The sequence below is a fragment of the Aythya ferina genome (assembly GCF_964211825.1).
Source record: "Aythya ferina genome assembly, chromosome: 4".
Taxonomy (NCBI): domain Eukaryota; kingdom Metazoa; phylum Chordata; class Aves; order Anseriformes; family Anatidae; genus Aythya; species Aythya ferina.
The window spans coordinates 17,303,688-17,309,687 of record NC_140300.1 but is presented as its reverse complement, the minus strand read 5'-3'; the positions used below and the strand labels follow the sequence as shown (position 1 = coordinate 17,309,687).

The 6,000-nt window shown below is 39.7% G+C and overlaps 1 long non-coding RNA gene across 1 annotated transcript in view; it reads right to left on the bottom strand.

The window, feature by feature from the left end:
- Positions 1-4,012: 4,012 nt before the first annotated feature.
- The window catches only part of LOC311436291, a 47,337-nt gene continuing 45,349 nt past the window's right edge, over positions 4,013-6,000 (bottom strand). The window contains exon 3 of the long non-coding RNA XR_014692727.1: positions 4,013-4,092. This is a non-coding gene — a long non-coding RNA (uncharacterized lncRNA). The remainder of the gene's footprint in view (positions 4,093-6,000) is intronic.

The window sequence follows — 6,000 nt, the reverse complement described above, 5'->3', positions numbered from 1 at the left end:
TCTAAAATCCATGTTGTAGATTAAACATTCCTCTCATCATCTAACAGAAAGTTTATTGATAAATCACTGCAAAAATGCGGAAAAATCTCTTATGGTTTAGATAAAATTAGTTTACTCAATTCAAATGTGAACCCTGCTGCATGGAAAGAACAAGCAAAAAAGAAGTCAATCTAATGGAATTCCACTGCTTACATAGTATATAGAAATAACATATATATAAATATAAATGTGATAAAGTTGAAGCTACCAACATCTAGGCAAATGTCTAGGATGAATCAAACAATTTTGTACAAAACAATCAGACACAAGTACCAGAAGCTATTATATTGTGAACTTGCAGCAAAGGCCAGTAATGGATAACATGACCAATTATCCAAAGTAGTAATCACTCCCATCTAAACATTCTGAAAGTACTTTATAATCACTTACATAACATACCACTCAAATACAAACCCTTTAAACAAAGGCCGATACAATACACCATTTGAGAAGAAAAGCTTGAAGTTAGTCCAAAATTTTATTTTTAGAAATAGGCCAAAGGACAGATCCAGACATGCGTTGAAATGTTATTGCACCTTGAAAGGAGAATTTAAAAAATCAGTTTATTATTCCCAATATCTAAATACATTGTTTTGAACTCATTTTAAGTACTTTTTAAGGGCAGAAGAACCAACACTACTGAGAAATGGAGCTTAATACTGTAATTGCTAAGTCCATTGTTGTACAAATGAGCAAACAGCTGAAGGTGGTCTTGTCTAAGTGTCAAGCCTTCACAGGTAATATTGATGGATGAATATTGATCCAGTTTGGCTTTTCCAGCCTGCCACAATTTGCCCTGAGGTACCAATTAAATTAAATTCTTGTTTTTCATGAGAATTTAACCTATATTTCAGGGAAGTGGCAAGCTCTAATAAATATTAAACCACACAATGGCATTTTAAAATTCATAATATACATTTAAATCCTCCTGTGAAAAAGACCCTCAGACCAAATGTCCAACCATTCTCAAAGATGTAATTTAAGTTTAGACAGAAAAGAGCAGCAGTGAGTAACACAGATGCTCAAGCTGTTCATCCCAATGCTGTCTGAGCCCTAGAAAAAGCAGAGACAATTTAAGACATTACTCAAGCCAGGGAGTGAAGAAGGCTTTAAAAACTGAGAGGTTGTGATAGTAGAGGGAATGACTTAGTTATTAGCTGAAAAAGAAGACAATAAAATACCTTTGAAAATAAAATATCTTTGGCTAGAAAATCCCCTAAGTAATAGTCACGTGCCTACAGAAATGTAATTGAAATCTTCAAACGGAAACCATTAATAATGTTTTCACAAATGTAATGCTTATATCAAATAAAATAATATGTACATAGACTGTGAGCAGGGTACTTTAGTATCAATAATGGTCCCATTTTTTTCAACATTTTCACTGGATGGTCACACAGAATGAGTCCTACAAATGAGCCAGCAGTGTGCCCTGGCAGCCAGGAGGGCCAATCGTGTCCTGGGGTGCATCAAGCACGGCATCGCTAGTAGGTCAAGGGAGGTGATTGTCCCGCTCTACTCTGCACTGGTGCGGCCTCACCTCGAGTACTGTGTGCAGTTCTGGGCACCACAGTATAAAAAGGACATGAACCTGTTGGAAAGTGTCCAGAGGAGGGCTACGAAGACGGTGAAAGGCCTTGAGGGGAAGACGTACGAGGAACAGCTGAGGTCACTGGGCCTGTTCAGCCTGGAGAAGAGGAGACTGAGGGGAGACCTCATCACAGTCTACAACTTCCTCGTAAGGGGGTGTCGAGAGGCAGGAGACCTTTTCTCCATTAACATTAGTGACAGGACCCGCGGGAACGGGGTTAAGCTGAGGCAGGGGAAATTTAGGCTGGACGTCAGGAGGGGGTTCTTCACAGAGAGGGTGGTTGCACACTGGAACAGGCTCCCCAGGGAAGCGGTCACTGCACCGAGCCTGTCTGAATTTAAGAAGAGATTGGACTGTGCACTTAGGCACATGGTCTGAACTTTTGGGTAGACCTGTGCGGTGTCAAGAGTTGGACTTGATGATCCTTAAGGGTCCCTTCCAACTCAGGATATTCTATGATTCTATGATTCTATGAAATGATTTTCATTTGGGACAGCACCTAACATGACAACTCTTTAAGCCTCAATCCAGAGGTTGCCTGAGAAATCTGAGGACTGCACTTATGGAAACCTCTTGAAGTTCAAAAATATGTTCAAAGTCCTGCATCTAGCCCTGAACAAACCCCATGATTCTGTGCATATGTATTGAGTTTACATGGCAAGAGTTTGGTGGCGGGGGGCTGCAGGGGTGGCCTCTGTGAGCATAGCCCAGCAGCTGCTCCATGTCAGACAAGAGCCACCTCCAGCCGGATCCAAAAGGGACCTGTTGCTGGCCAGAGCAAAGTCAGAGAGTAACACTGGGTGGGCCTCTGGGAGAGCAAATTGAAGAAAGGGAAAAAAATCTGCTGCACAACAGCAGCTGGGAGAGTGGAGTGAGGAAATGTGAGAGAACCAGCCCTGCAGACACCAAGGTCAGTGCAGGAAGAGGGCAGGAGGTGCTCCAGGCATGCAGCAGCAGTTCCCCTGCAGCCTGTGGGTCCCACAGCAGAGCAGATCACGCTGCAGCCTGAGGAGTAGCCCCCAGTGGAGCAGGTTGATGTGGCCTGAAGGAGGCCACAGTCCTTGTAGAGCCATGATGGAGCAGTCTGTTCCTGAAGGATGGACCCTCTGGTACAGACCCATATGGAAGCTGTCTGTGGGAAGGTCTTGAGTCCTTTTCTATTGTATTTTCTCCCCCTTGTCCTTTCCAAAGGGGAAGTGAGAAAGCTGTTGTGGTGGAGTTTAGCTGTCCATCAGGATGAAACCACCACAGCATGTTTGAGAAGTGACTAGATGAAAAGCAACTTGCTCAAAAAGACCTGGGGGATTAAGGTTGCCTCCACGTTGAAGATCATAAGATAATGATGCAAATGAGGCAAATGACATAGCGGGCTATATTAAGAAGCGCATGGCCAACGGATTGAGGAAAGTTATAGTCCAGACTTGGCACTGGTAAAGCTCCATCTGGAAAAATGAGCCTAGTGTGCCCCCAGTCCTTTGCTCCAGAGCATGTCAGGAAACTGGAGAGCGTCTGCAGAGGGCCACAAAGATTGTTAGAGTCTTAGACCGCACAGGCAAATCTGTGGAGCCGCTGGGGAAGCTGGACTTAGCCTAGCGAAGGAGGTGTGGATGACCTAGTATCTGTCTAGAACTACTTATAAGACAGTTATTAACATGAGGGAACCAAACTCATTATAAAAATGTGTAACAATGTTTGTTGTAACAATGGGAAAAATTCACATATCGAACCTTGGAAATTCAGATGAGGTATTAGGAAAAAATTATTTTCTTTAGAAGGGTAGTACAGCTTCAGAAAGACAGCTGGGGTATATTCTTGATTTGAAAATGGGAAAGGGTTACAAAATAAGTCTGAAAGGAAGAAAATACAAACCATACCTGAAATTAGTCTTTTCTTCAAGTTATAATTTACTGTTTCGAAGCTCCGCTTAAATATATTTAACCTTCAGGTTAAAAGCTCTGTCCCAGAGATATCCTTCAAATTACTTAGAAGCTCACAATCCTTATTAATCTATTTTATTTATTTAAGTAGTTTTCAGATCTTTTCTGATGAAGTTTTTGTTGTTGTTGCTTGCTTGTTTTGGTCTTAGCCTTAGTTTTCAGAGGAATTGCTTGCCTGTAGTCAAGTTAGGTCCTGACCTCAGGCTTAGGGCTGCTCACCAGTATGCACTCTCTCTTTCTGACACAGCTGTGCAGGGATTCAAGTTAAGCAGTGTTTTCAGAAGAGAATATCTAAACCTTTCTCTTACAAAAATATACAAAAATCTGTAAAGCTGGACTTAATATGAACATAGCTTGCACATTGAACTTAGCATAGAGAAAATGCTATGTAGGACAAAGTAGAAACAAAAGGATTTGTACCCAAGTTTCCCATACTTACTCTATCCTTTTCAGAAGATATATCATTCTAGAAACCTTTTCATTGGTTTCCAAGTTGTAACAAATTCCAGAGTCCTCTCTGGGCTCCTAGAAAAAGTTTTTATATTCAGTTTTTGAATATATACTCCCCACTCTTTCATTTTGCCAGCTTGCATGACACTAAGCTTTGCAAATTTCTGTACTCCATAATAATATTCTATGCTCATTAGCTCTCAACAGAGGATTAATCCCAGTCTTCCATTCAGGGGGTTCTCTACTCCATTCTATCCTCCAGAGTGTTATAGAGTACAACATCCAAAAAATTCAACAGGCAACTTTCTTATTTGCTTCACAGGTGCTGTCTTTAAACATATCAGATTTTACAAGCAGAATGAGTATCATCCATCACAATATCTGAAAAATTAAGTCAGATCTGTCAGTCAAAAATTCAGAAAGCTTATATATAAATAATGCAAAGGATCTTGCCTATTATTCATGCATACTTAAGCAAATGAGTGTACCTAGACGCTCACAGGTGTGTACGTCACAAACCAGTATGGATAGTTTATCTGGATTGCAGATTAATGTCTCCATATGTACAGAAATTGCTCTGAAAGGACTAACTCCATGCAAAACCTTGCCATATCCATTGAGGCTTATTAGCTCAACTACAAGACTGTGCAAATAACCAGAGCTATCTCAGATACTCTTCACTGGATGTTGAGTTTGAGATTGAGGTCAAACACACTGAAGCATTGCCATTAACTCCACAAACTGATGTCCCAGTTGAGTTCAATACCTGATTACCAAAAGAACACTCCTCTTCCCCATCTGTTTCTGGGCTCTAGTTTAAGCTACTCAGCAGTGACTAACAGCTGAAAGGCAGTTAGGAACAGATGCAACTTTCTGACCATTAAAATTCATGACAAAAACAAGCCAACCCAATGCACCAAGGTCTGGCTCTATGTCCAATGAGTACTTCAAGATTACTGTTTGAGGTAAAATAAGGAAAAACATAGCACGCTCTGAATCAGGCTTAATGTGTGATATAGCACTGGGTACGGATTTAAGGAGCCAGTTCTAGTCTGATGAGTCTAACATTGAGACAGAGCTATGCTGAATATATTAAACCAGTTAAGAAGTTTGGGAACATAACAAACGTGTATGTTGCAACACATTCATTCTTGTCTCTCTAGTTGTAACAAAGCTATAATCAGATTATAAACAGTTCCAGAGACTGAATTTATTTGGTTTCTTGGGGGAATTACTGGATTTCCTGTGTTATAAGCTGTATCTAAATCTTAGAGTGTTATCATTTGCATGAGAAAAATAAGAATTCTTCGGCATATTATAATGGTTAGTATGTATTATTCTACTGGATCTACCTGTTTTAGTGTTGAAAATCATAGCCTTAAGCCACATCTGTCATTTGGATAAATATAGCCACTTGAGCTGCTACTGTAAAATATTATTTCTGTTATAATTTGATGATACTATTATACAAACACTTCTGTAGAATGTCTTATTCTACAGTTTTCCTTCCTAAATATTAGCTTGTCTTAGTAGACTAAAAGTCTACTAAACCAGAGTAGTTTACCAGAAAGAAAGAAAAAGGAAAAAAGAAAAGACATATTTTAGCAACATGAGTTTGATACAGACCATCATATTTCACAAGATTATAGTAGAAGATTGATGCCTCCAGGTATGTGTAATTTGAGTCATGGTGGACTAATTTTGTCAATGTTTGATAAAAGTTTCTTTGATCTACTTTCTGACAGGTCCACAGATTTGGACCAGCTGCATTTTAATGGTGTTTTTATGGATGCTTCTCCCATTGCTTCTTTTCATTCAAGAGCTTTGTGCCACCAGTAATCGAGTCTACATATACAGAGCAAACTTTCAACTATGAAATTAGGTTTTGCTTGCATATTTGCACTCCTTTTTAAACATGTCTTTACTATTTGAATTTAGAAAGATCAATGACATCTTACAAAGCAATCCTGAAGAAAAAATAAA